We start from the raw sequence: 13,400 nt of genomic DNA, 5'->3' as shown, positions 1-13,400 counted from the left end.
CTCCCGTTGCAGAGCACAGGCTCCGGACGCGCAGGCTCGGCGGCCATGGCTCACGGGCCCAGCCACTCTGCGGCATGTGGGATCTTCCCGTACCGGGGCACGAACCCGTGTCCCCTGCATCGGCAGGCGGACTCTCAACCACTGCGCCACCAGGGAAGCCCTGTGTTTCTGTTTTTGTGCCAGCACCCTATTGTCTTCATTACTGTAGCTTTGTAGTATAGTCTGAAGTCAGGGAGTCTTATTCCTCCCACTCTGTCTTTTTCCATCAAGACTGCTTTGTCTATTCGGGGTCTTTGTGTTTCCATACAAATTTTAAGATTTTTTGTTCTAGTTCCGTAAAAAATGCCATTGGTAATTTGATAGGGATTGCATTGAATCTGTAGATTGCTTTGGGTAGTATAGTCATTTGCACAATATTGATTCTTCCAATCCAAGAATATGGTATATCTCTCCATCTGTTGGTATCATCTTTAATTTCTTTCATCAGTTTCTTATAGTTTTCTGCATACAGGTCTTTTGTCTCCCTAGGTAGGTTTATTCCTAGGTATTTTATTCTTTTTGTTGCAGTGGTAAATGGGAGTGTTTCCTTAATTTCTCTTTCAAATTTTTCATCATTAGTGTATAGGAATGCAAGAGATTTCTGTGCATTAATTTTGTATCCTGCAACTTTACCGAATTCATTGATTAGCTCTAGTAGTTTTCTGGTAGCATCTTTAGGATTCTGTATGTATAGTATCATGTCATCTGCAAACAGTGACAGTTTTACTTCTTCTTTTCCAATCTGTATTCCTTTTATTTCTTTTTCTTCTCTGATTGCCGTGGCTAGAACTTCCAAAACTGTGCTGAATAATAGTGGTGAGAGTGGACATCCTTGTCTTGTTCCTGATCTTAGAGGAAGTGCTTTCAGTTTTTCACCATTGAGAATGATGTTTGCTGTGGGTTTGTCGTATATGGCCTTTATTATGTTGAGGTAGGTTCCCTCTTTGCCTGCTTTCTGGAGAGTTTTTATCATAAATGGGTGTTGAATTTTGTCAAAAGCTTTTTTCTGCATCTATTGAGATGATCATATGGTTTTTATTCTTCAGTTTGTTAATATGGTGTATCGCATTGATTGATTTACGTATATCGAAGAATCCTTGCATGCCTGGGATAAATCCCACTTGATCATGGTGTATGATCCTTTTAATGTGTTGTTGGATTCTGTTTGCTAGTATTTTGTTGAGGATTTTTGCATCTATATTCATCAGTGATACTGGTCTGTAATTTTCTTTTTTTGTAGTATCTTTGTCTGGTTTTGATAGCAGGGTGATGGTGGCCTCATAGAATGAGTTTGGGAGTGTTCCTTCCTCTGCAATTCTTTGGAAGAGTTTGAGAAGGATGAGTGTTAGCTCTTTTCTAAATGTTTGATAGAATTCACCTGTGAGTCCATCTGGTCCTGGACTTTTGTTTTTTGGAAGATTTTTCATCACAGTTTCAATTTCATTACTTGTGATTGGTCTGTTCATATTTTCTATTTCTTCCTGGTTCAGTCTTGGAAGGTTATACCTTTCTAAGAATTTGTCTATTTCTTCCAGGTTGTCCATTTTATTGGCATAGAGTTGCTTGTAGTAGTCTCTTAGGATGCTTTGTATTTCTGCAGTGTCTGTTGTAACTTCTCCTTTTTCTTATCTAATTTTATTGATTTGAGTCCTCTCCCTCTTTTTCTTGATGAGTCTGGCTAATGGTGTATCAATTTTGTTTATCTTCTCAAAGAAACAGCTTTTCGTTTTATTGATATTTGCTATTGTTTTCTTTGTTTCTATTTCATTTATTTCTGCTCTGATCTTTATGATTTCTTTCCTTGTGCTAACTTTGGGTTTTGTTTGTTCTTTCTCTAGTTCTTTTAGGTGTAAAGTTAGATTGTTTATTTGAGATTTTTCTTGTTTCTTGAGGTAGGTTTGTATAGCTATAAACTTCCCTCTTAGAACTGCTTTTGCTGCATCCCATAGGTTTTGGATCATCGTGTTTTCATTGTCATTTGTCTCTAGGTATTTTTTGATTTCCTCTTGATTTCTTCAGTGATCTCTTGGTTATTTAGTAACGTATTGTTTAGCCTCCATGTGTTTGTGTTTTTTTACGTTTTTTTCCCTGTAATTCATTTCTAATCTCATAGCGTTGTGGTCAGAAAAGATGCTTGATATGATTTCAATTTTCTTAAATTTACTGAGGCTTGATTTGTGACCCAAGATGTGATCTATCCTGGAGAATGTTCTGTGCACACTTGAGAAGAAAGTGTAATCTGCTGTTTTTGGATGGAATGTCCTATAAGTATCAATGAAATCTATGTGATCTATTGTGTCATTTAAAGCTTCTGTTTCTTTATTTATTTTCATTTTGTATGATCTGTCCATTGGTGTAAGTGAGGTGTTAAAGTCTGCCACTATTATTGTGTTACTGTTGATTTCCTCTTTTATAGCTTTTAGCAGTTGCCTTATGTATTGAGGTGGTCCTGTGTTGAGTGCATTATATTTATAATTGTTATATCTTCTTGGATTGATCCCTTCATCATTATGTAGTGTCCTTCGTTGTCTCTTGTAACATTCTTTATTTTAAAGTCTGTTTTATCTGATATGAGTATTGCTACTCCAGCTTTCTTTTGATTTCCATTTGCATGGAATATCTTTTTCCATCCCCTCACTTTCAGTCTGAATGTGTCCCTAGGTCTGAAGTGGGTCTCTTGTAGACAGCATATAGATGGGTCTTGTTTTTGTATCCATTCAGCAAGCCTGTGTCTTTTGGTTGGAGCATTTAATCCATTCACGTTGAAGGTAATTATCGATATGTATGTTCCTATGACCATTTCCTTAATTGTTTTGGGTTTCTTTTTGTAGGTCCTTTTCTTCTCTTGTGTTTCCCACTTAGAGAAGTTCCTTCACCATTAGTTGTAGAGCTGTTTTGGTGGTGCTGAATTCTGTTATCTTTTGCTTGTCTGTAAAGCTTTTGATTTCTCCATCAAATCTGAATGAGATCCTTGCCGGGTAGAGTAATCTTGGTTGTAGGTTCTTCCCTTTCATCACTTTAAGTATATCATGCCATTCCCTTCTGGCTTGTAGAGTTTCTGCTGAGAAATCAGCTGTTAACCTTATGGGAGTTTCCTTATATGTTATTTGTCATTTTTCCCTTGCTGCTTTCAATAATTTTTCTTTGTCTTTAATTTTTGCCAAATTGATTACTATGTGTCTCGGCGTGTTTCTCCTTGGGTTTATCCTGTATGAGACCCTCTGTGCTTCCTGAACTTGGTTGGCTATTTCCTTTCCCATGTTAGGGAAGTTTTTGACTATAATCTCTTCAAATATTTTCTCTGGTCCTTTCTCTTTCTGTCCTCCTTCTGGGACCCCTGTAATGCAAATGTTGCGTTTAATGTTGTCCCAGAGGTCTCTTAGGCTGTCTTCATTTTTTTCATTCTTTTCTTTATTCTGTTCCACAGTAATGAATTCCACCATTCCATCTTCCAGGTCACTTATCCATTCTTCTGCCTCAGTTATTCTGCTATTGATTCCTTCTAGTGTAGTTTTCATTTCAGTTATTGTATTGTTCATCTCTGTTTGTTTGTTCTTTAATTCTTCTAGGTCTTTGTTAAACATTTCTTGCATCTTCTCAATCTTTGCCTCCATTCTTTTTCCGAGGTCCTGGATCATCTTCACTATCATTATTCCGAAATCTTTTTCTGGAAGGTTGCCTATCTCTACTTCATTTAGTTGTTTTTCTGGGGTTTTATCTTGTTCCGTCATCTGGTACATAGCCCTCTGCCTTTTCATCTTGTCTATCTTTCTGTGAATGTGGTTTTTGTTCCACAGGCTGCAGGATTGTAGTTCTTCTTGCTTCTGCTGTCTGCCCTCTGGTGGATGAGGCTATCTAAGCGGCTTGTGTAAGTTTCCTGATGGTAGGGACTGGATGTTCTGAGAATTTTTTAATATTCAGAAAGAGAAAGAGGATGACACCAATTGCCATTCCAGACCAATCTGACCATTACACATAAGAGTGGTGTGCTTGGTTCTCAAGCCTGGGAAAAATGCCTTGATTTTTTTCTGTATGTGCAGACTTTTAAAAAATGTTTTACTGCTGTATGGGAATGCATCATTAAAGTACACAAATATTAACATGTATAGCTCAATGAATTTTTCATACACACACAGACACACGCACACACATACTCACACACGCGTAAAACTACAAACAGGTTAAGGTATAGAATGTTTTAAGCACCCCAGAAGACTCCCTTGTGCCCTTCCCAGTTTATATCTTCCAACCAAAGGTAACTGTGCTTCTGACCATTTATTATCATTGATTAGTTTTTTTATTCATGAGTTGCTAATAAATGGACTCATACGAAGTGTTCTGTTTTCTGTCTAGCTTCATTTAACACATGAGCTTGAAATTCATCCAGTTTGGGTTTTTTTGTAGTTTGAAAAAAATTGCTGTATAATATTCCATCATATGAATTTACTACAATTTCTTTATCTGTCGTTCTGTTCATTGACACTTGGTTTGTATCCAGTTTTCAAATATCACGAGTAAAGCCGCTGTATGCTTTTTTTTACACATATCTTTTGATGGATGAAGCATTCACATGTTTTTGGTATATGTTTATATGTCTCAGAGTGGAATTGCTGGTTTTTCAAAGGAGCTGTACCAGTTTTTACTCCTGACCAGCCATATATGAAAGTTCCAGTTACTCTACATCCTCACCAATAATACCAGCACTTGGTTCTTGTCTTTTAATTTTAACCATTCTGACAGGGATGTGGAGGTATCACACTGGTTTTAAATTGTTGTTTCTTTCTTTTTTTTTTTTAAATTGTTGTTTCTTGATAACCAGTGATGTTGAACATCTTTTCATATGTTTATCAGACATTTGGCTGTCCTTTTTGTGAAGTCTCTGTTCACATCTCTTGACCAATTTTTAAATTGTCTCTTTTTCTTACTGATTTGTAGGAGTTTTTAATATTTGGATATAAGTCCTTTGTCAGATATGTGTATGGCAAATGACATTTCTTTTCCTAGTCTGTTGCTTGCTTTTTCACTTTCTTAATTGTGTCTTTTGATAAATGGAAGTTTTTAATTTTAATGAAGTCCAAATTATCAGTCTTGTTTTCCATGGAAAGTGCTTTCATACCTTTTCAAGAATCTTTGCTTGCTCCAAGGTTATGAAGATAGTTTCCTGTGTTTTATTCTGGAAGCTTTATTACTTTACCTTTTACATATAGGTCTGTGATCTATCTCAAATTAATTTTTGTATATGAATTAAAGGTAAAGATTAAGATACATTTTGTTTTCTTATGGATAGAAGTTGATCCAGTACCATTATTGAAAAGCCCATCATTTTTCTACTCTACGACATTGGTGCCTTTGTCATAAATCAGGTGACCAGCCATATATCTGTGGCTCTCTTCCCTAACTCTTCATTCTGTGCCATTGGACTATTTGTTCTGTCTTAGTACCATTACTACATTGCATTAATTACAATTTCTTTATAGTAAATCTTGATATTTGATAGTATGGGTCTTTTTTTAGGATTGTATTGGTTATTCTAGGTCCTTTGCATTTCTGTATGAATTTTAGAGTCAGCTTGTCAATCTCTACCCACCACACCCCCAAAATTAAAAAAAAAAAACAAACCTGCTGGGATTTTGATTAAGATTACCCAATGGTTAGTACTTAGCGCTTTCACTGCAGAGGGCCTGGGTTCAGTCCCTGGTCAAGGAACTAAGATCCCACGAGCCTCACGGCGGTGGCCCAAAAAAAAAAAAAAAAAGATTACCTAAGAGTTTTATAGTTAAAATCATACATTTAGGTCTTTTCTCCATTTGAGTTAATTTTTGTATATGGTGTTAGGTAAGGGTCCAGCTTTATTCTTTTGCATGTAGTTATCCAGTTTTCTCAGCATCATTTGTTGAAAAGACTCTCCTGTCCTCATTGAATAGTCTTAACATTGTTGTTAAATATCATCCCTGGCAGTCCAGTGGTTAGGACTTGGCACTTGCACTGCCAGGGCCCAGGTTCAATCCCTGATCAGGGAACTAAGATCCCTGTGTGGTACAGTCAAAAAGAAAAGAAAACAAAACAAAAACCTTTGACCATATGTGCAAGCGTTTATTTCTAGGCTCTCTATTCTGTCCCATTGGTCTCTGTGTCTGTCTTTGTACTAGTTCCACAGTGTTTTGATTGCGGTAGCTTTGTAGTAAGCTTTGAAATTTGAAAGCGTGGGTCTTCAGTTTTGTTCTTTGTTTTTGAAGATTGTCTTGGCTATTCAGCGTCCCTTGAGATTCCATATGACTTTTAGGATGGATTTTTCTGTTCTGCAAAGAATGTCTTTGAGATTTTTATGCAGACTGCATTGAATCTGTAGATTGCTTTAGGTAGTATTGACATGTTAACAATAATAAATCTTCCAATAAATGAACATGGGATGTTTTTCCATTTATTCATGTCTTCTTTAATTTTTTTCAGCAATGTTGTATAGTTTTCATTGTGTAAAACTTTAACCTTTTTGATTGAGTTAATTCCTAGGTATTTTATTCTTCTTGATGCTATTGTAAATGGAATTGTTTTCATAATTTCCTTTTCAGGTTGTTCACTGTTTGTGTATAGAAATGCAACTGATTTTCATGTGTTGACTTTGTGTCCTGCTACTTTGTTGAATTCATTTATTATCTCTAGCAGTTTTTGTTTTTGTTTTGGTAGAATCATTAGGGTTTCCTTTGTTTTTTAAATTAATTAATTAATTAATTTTTAGCTGTGTTGGGTCTTCGTTGCTGTGCACGGGCTTTCTCTAGTTGTGGTGAGCGGGGGCTACTCTTCGTCGTGGTACGCGGGCTTCTCATTGTTGTGGCTTTCTCTTGTTGTGGAGCATGGGCTCTGGTGCACAGACTTCAGTAGTTGTGGCACGTGGGCTCAGTAGTTGTGGCTTGGGGGCTCTAGAGCTCAGGCTCAGTAGTTGTGGCGCACGGGCTTAGTTGCTCCACAGCATGTGGGATCTTCCCGGGCCAGGGCTCGAACCTGTGTCCCTTACATTGGTAGGCAGATTTTTAACCACTGTGCCACCAGGGAAGACCAGGGTTTTTGATATATAAGATTATATCATCTAAGAACAGATAATTTTGCTTCTTCCTTTCCAATTTAGATACCTTTTATTTCTTTTTCTTGCCTAATTGCTCTGGCTAGAACTTCCAGTACTGTGTTGAAAAGAAGTGATGAAAGCAAGCATCATTACTTGTTCCTGATCATAGAGGAAAAACTTTGTCTTTTACCTTTGAGTATGATGTTTACTGTGGGGCTTCCTTCCTCCCTCCCTCCCTCCCTCCCTACCTCCCTCCCTCCCTCCCTTCCTCCTTTCCTCCCTCCCTCCCTCCTTCACCAGGTCTTAGTTGTGGCACGTGGGGTCTTCATTGCCGCATGTTTTTAGTTGTGGCATGTGGACTTCTTAGTTGTGCATGCGAACTCTTAGTTGCGGCATGCATGTGGGATCTAATTCCTCGACCAGAGATTGAACCCGAGCCCCCTGCATTGGGAGCATGGAGTCTTACCCACTGGACCACCAGGGAAGTCCCAAATGGGTTTTTCATATATGGCTTTTATTATTTTGAGATATTTTCCTTCTATTCCTACCTTATTGAGCGTTTTTATCATGAAAGGGTATTGAATTTTGCCGAATGCCTTTTCTGAACCAGTTGAGATAATCATGTGATTTTTTTTTCCCTTCATTCTGTTAATGTGGTTTATTACATTGATTGATATTCATGTGTTGAACCATTCTTGCATTCTGGGAATAAATCCCACTTGGTCATGGTGTATAATTCTTCAAATATGCTGCAGAATTTGGTTTGCCAGTATTTTGTTGAGGATTTTTCATCAGTGCTCATAAGGGATATTGGTCTGTAGTTTTCTTGTATTGTCTTCGTCTGGCTTTGGTATCAGGGTAATGCTGACTCCATGGAATGAGTTAGGAAGTGTTCCCTCCTCTTCAATTTATTTGAATGTTTCAAGAAGATCGGTATTAGTTCTTATTTAAATGTTCGGTTGAATTCACTGGGTCCAGGGCTTTGCTTTGTTAGGAAATTTTTTTTTTTTTTTGGCTGTATTGGGTCTTCGTTTCTGCGCGCAGGCTTTCTTTAGTTGCAGCGAGTGGGGGCTACTCTTTGGTGTGGTGCGTGGGCTTCTCATTGTGGTGGCTTCCCTTGTTGCGGAGCACAGGCTCTAGGCACCAGGGCTCAGTAGTTGTGGCACACAGGCTTAGTTGCTCCGAAGCATGTGGGATCCTCCCGGACCAGGGCTCAAACCCATGTCCCCGTATTGGCAGGCGTATTCTTAACCACTGTGCCACGACGGAAGCCCCTGTGAGGAGATTTCTAATTACCGGTTCCATCTTCTTACTAGTTAAAGGAATATTCAGATTGTCTGTTTCTTTGTGGTTTAGTTTTAAGGGTTTGTGTTTCTAGGAATTTGTCCACTTCATGTAGGTTATCCAGTTTGCTGGTATACAGTTGTTCATAGTACTCTCTTATAATCCTTTCTTTAAAATAATTAATTTTATTTTTTTGGCTGCGTTGGGTCTTCGTTGTGCATGGGCTTTCTCTAGTTGCAGTGAGCGTGGGCTTCTCATTGCAGTGGCTTCTCTTGTTTCAGAGCACGGGCTCTAGGTGCACGGGCTTCAGTAGTTGGGCTTGCGGGCTCTAGAGCTCAGGCTTAGTAGTTGTGGTGCACAGGCTTAATTGCTCTGCGGCACATGGGATCCTCCCAGACCAGGGCTGGAACCTGTGTCCCCTGCATTGGCAGGCAGATTCTTAACCACTGCGCCACCAGGGAAGCCCTAATCCTTTTTATTTCTGTAGAATTGATAGTGTTGTTTCTAATTTTAGTAATTCAAGTATTTTCTCCTTTTTTCTTAGTCTGTTGAGCTAAAAGTTTGTCAATTTTGATCGTTTTAAAGAACCAACTTTTGGTTTCATTGATTTTTCTCTATTTTTCTGTTTCCTGTTTCATTTACCTCTGCTCTAATCTTTATTACTTTCTTCTGCTGGCTTTAGGTTTAGTTTGTTCTTTTTCTAGTTCCTTAAGTTGTAAAGTTTTGTTCACAACTAGAAATCAGATTCTCCCCCTTCCACAGGGCTTGCTCTTTTTTGTTTTTGTCTTTTTGATTGTCGTAAGCTGGTTTTTTTTGTTGTTGTTGTTGTTGTTTTTTGCCAGGGATCAGCCTGAGGTATAAACTTAAGGTCTTCTCTGGTCTTTTTTGAGCCTTTCCCTGGGCATGGGTGATTATTTTCTAATTTTCCCCAGATATTCAGTTGTTTTTTAAATATCCTAGTCTTTAATGTGTGGCTTTTAGAAGGGGAAAAAGAAAAATGAGGTGCGGGTGTCACTACTTTAAATCCCCTGGGGGACTTGCCTTGTGGCGCAGTGGTTAAGAATCCACCTGCCAGTGCAGGGGACACGGGTTCAATCCCTGGTCTGGGGTGATCCCACATGCTGCGGAGCAACTAAGCCCATGTGCCACAACTCCTGAAGCCCATGTGCCTAGAGCCCATGCTCCACAACAAGAGAAGCCACTGCAATGAGAAACCCACGCACCACAACAAAGAGTAGCCCCTGCTCACCAGAACCAGAGAAAGCCCGTGTGCAGCAATGAGGACCAAACGCAGCCAAAAATAAATTAAAAAATAAATTAAAAAAAAAAAACTGAACCATACAGCCAGTGTCTACTTCTTCCTTGTATTTTCTGTAATCTGATGAATTTATAGATGGAGAGTACAAAGTAGAAACTGAATGTCCTTTTATTATCAAATTGGGCTGATAGATGAAAAATATATATAATCTTATTTCTTTTTATAGTTCATGGTTAGGGACTGTAGAATTATAGAGCACTGTTAAGAAACTTCTTCCAACTTCCTAGGGGGTTTTTTGGGTTTTACATACTCCACAATGTTTTTGTGTGGTGGGGGTAAAAAATTTCTGTAGTGCCTTAAGAATATACAAGCACAATAGAGAAATAGAGGCAGTTTAAATTATTTTTAATTTTTTTAACATCTTTATTGGAGTATAATTGCTTTACAATGGTGTGTTAGTTTCTGCTGTATAACAAAGTGAATCAGCTATACATATACATATATCCCCATATCCCCTCCATCTTGCATCTCCCTCCCACACTCCCTATCCCACCCATCTAGGTGGTCACAAAGCACCGAGCTGATCTCCCTGTGCTATGCAGCTGCTTCCCACTAGCTATCTGTTTTACATTTGGTAGTGTGTATATATATCCATGCCACTCTCTCACTTCGTCCCAGCTTACCCTTCCCCCTCCCCATGTCCTCAAGTCCAAGTCCATTCTCTACGTCTGTGGCTTTATATATACCTGACCTGCCCCTAGGTTCTTCAGAACCTTTTTTTTTTTTTTTTTTTTTAGATTCCATATATATATGTTAGCATACGGTATTTGTTTTTCTCTTTCTGACTTACTTCACTCTGTATGACAGACTCTAGGTCCATCCACCTCACTACAAATAACTCAGTTTCGTTTATTTTTATGGCTGAGTAATATTCCATTGTATATATGTGCCACATCTTCTTTATCCATTCATCTGTCAATGGACACTTAAGTTGCTTGCATGTCCTGGCTTTTGTAAATAGAGTGATGCAGTTTAATTTAAAATGAAACTAACTTGTTTACTTGTCAGGAAATTAATCTTTAATAAAGTTAACATAGTGTAAATGAGTACTTAATCAGATTATTTTTCTTATCCAAATTAGGAAAATTGTTTAATTAAAGTCAATAACTTTTATTGGAGTTCTCTAATGAAAATACACATTTTCAGTCCTAGGATTCAAAGAGACTTTTGCAGGTCTTAACTTTCTGAATTTTGTTTTAGATGGTTTAACATAGTATAGAGTCTCCATATCTTTTAGAATAATGTTTAGGTTGTAGAACAAATAATTTTAAAAGAATTTAGTTTAATGTTGACATTTATCCAAAAAATGCTAGACACCAACATGCTCTTAAATTGCCTAATTTAGTGACATTTTGCATATTTGTTCTGTTGCTAATTGCAAAAATTGATTTTTTTTGTAGTTCTTTGTAGTTTACAAAATGTTTTCTCAGAGTTTATATTTAATATTTGCTAAAGTTTTTTGAAAAGGGCAAGGCAAGTACATTGTACAGATGATTTAAGATTACACTTAATGTAATTGGTAGAGATCTTAAACCCAGGTCTTTTGACTCTGCTGTTCCACTTTTATTGTACCATGTTGCCTCTTATAGTTATCTTATAATTTCATGTACTTTTCATTTTATAAAGTACTTTCACATTATCTCTTTTAATTCTCTGAATAAGCTTTTTTAGAAATCCTGGTGTTTGATTTCAAGACAAGTGCTGTTTCTACAACGTTTGGAGCTTCTAATAAAAATCTTGGACCTTGTTTACCATTATATTAGTTTAAGCTCTTTTAGATTAATTGTGGTAGGCTAACTACTATGACTAATAATCTCTAGTTCTTGTTGGTTTGTGACAGAAAAGTTTATTTTCTTTTGTATTGTCACTCTTGAATACAAGGTCTGTCTATTTTTTGATACAATCATGTTCAGCACACAGCCTCCATGGTCCCTGGGAAAAGGGAAGAAAGTATAGGAAAGGCACATAAGATACATGAACCTGGAAATTATTACCAATTATTACTACTCACTGTCCAGGAGTAATCACTTGCAAATGAGTGGCCCTACTCATTTGCAAGAGGACTAGGAAAGGTATACTATACAGTTCTATACGTAAATCTTTGGTGGTCAGCTTGTCTTCTCGTCCACATTTGCTATACGGTGTTGGTCTTTAAGTACATTTAGGAGTCAATACTAGTAGCTCAATGACTGGTATGGGCTCTACAATCATACTGCTTGGGTTTGAATCCTGAGCTGTACTGTATCTTTGGCCAAGCAGTTTAACTTTTCTAGACCTTTTATTGAATCATTCATTGCTTAGTTTATTCATTCACCTATCCTTTCACTCATTCAATAAATATTTTTTGATTGCTCACTACATTATAGGCAATATTGTAGATGCTGGGGATCCAGAGATAAATAAAAGACAGAAAAGGTCCCTGCCCTTATGGGCACAGAGACAATAGCAGAGACAATAAGCAAATAAACAAAATAATATTAGAATGTATTAAGGGCTATATTGGAAATTAGAATATGATGTGATAGAGGTTAATTATGGAGGGAACTACCTCCAATTCCTTTTTTGTAGAATGAGAATAATATCACCTACCTAAGAGCTGATGTGGGGATGAAATGAAACATTGCATGTAAAGAACATAGTAAATGTTCAGTAAATATTATTTGCTATTATTACTTAGGCTTCTTTTAGCAGCTTGATCAATGTTCTGTGAACCCTGATGGAGAAAATGCAGCAGAATAAGATACCTACATTGGCATCTTAGAATTCATCTGGGTTGATTGCTGTCATTTTAAAGAGCTGTGTTTGCATTCCATTGGCCAGTGTTGTATCAAAATGAAAAGAGAAAGAGCACTTAAGCACAAGTTCTAGAAATCTTTCTGATACTCCCCAAAGGAGGATTTCAGATGTTCTCAATATAATTACATGGTGAGAGCCAAGAGGTTTCTGAAGTATATATTTCTTGAAATTTTAAAAACTCAAACTATGAAGCTGTTGAAAAATACCACCTACTTTCTAGCCAACTAATAAACTAACTTTTTCTTTTATTCAAAGTAAATAATCTTATTCATTAATATGGTCTGCAAATATGTAATACACTCAGGGTAGTTTGTTACTGTAGCTGGGGATTCAAGAGGGGGAGTGGAATCAGACATGTTTCCTACTCTCAGGAAATTTCTAGTTCAGTGAAGTTTGCAAACAAGATAATAACAAAAGTATGATAAAGCCTTAATGGGGGAAATTCAGATCTCTCTGAGAGCAAATAGGGACCTAAAACCCAGATGAAGGGGTTGAATCAGGCACTGCTATTTGAATGAAGTTCCTAGCTAATTAATAAACATTAGCCAGGGAAAAGCTAAATACTAAGGAAGTGAAAGTATTAAGCAGAGGAAAGGGTTTAGAGCTACACTGTCCAATTCAGCAGTTACTAACCACATTTAAATTTAAAGCAACTAAAATTAAAAATTCAGTTCTTCACTTGCATTAACAACACTTCAAGGCTTGGTAGCCAATGTGGGTAATGGTTACATTGCCTTTGTTTTTTTTTTTTTTTTTTGCGGTACGCAGGCCTCTCACTGTTGTGGCCTCTCCCGTTGCGGAGCACAGGCTCCGGATGCGCAGGCTCAGCGGCCACGGCTCACGGGCCCAGCCGCTCCACAGCATGTGGGATCTTCCCGGACCGGGGCACGAACCCGTGTCCCC

General features: G+C 37.6%; 1 protein-coding gene and 1 non-coding gene across 8 annotated transcripts in view; both read left to right on the top strand.

The window, feature by feature from the left end:
* NFATC3 (nuclear factor of activated T cells 3) overlaps positions 1-13,400 on the top strand; it is a 139,653-nt gene that overhangs the window by 59,451 nt on the left and 66,802 nt on the right. The gene's annotated exons all lie outside the window — the stretch shown is intronic.
* TRNAA-UGC (transfer RNA alanine (anticodon UGC)) lies at positions 5,988-6,059 on the top strand. Its single transcript has one exon. It is a non-coding gene; the product is annotated as a tRNA-Ala (tRNA).

The sequence above is a fragment of the Tursiops truncatus genome, chromosome 19 (genome assembly GCF_011762595.2).
Source record: "Tursiops truncatus isolate mTurTru1 chromosome 19, mTurTru1.mat.Y, whole genome shotgun sequence".
In the NCBI taxonomy this organism is placed as follows: domain Eukaryota; kingdom Metazoa; phylum Chordata; class Mammalia; order Artiodactyla; family Delphinidae; genus Tursiops; species Tursiops truncatus.
Note: the sequence above shows the minus strand (reverse complement) of the source record. Positions and strands in the feature narration are given on the sequence as shown.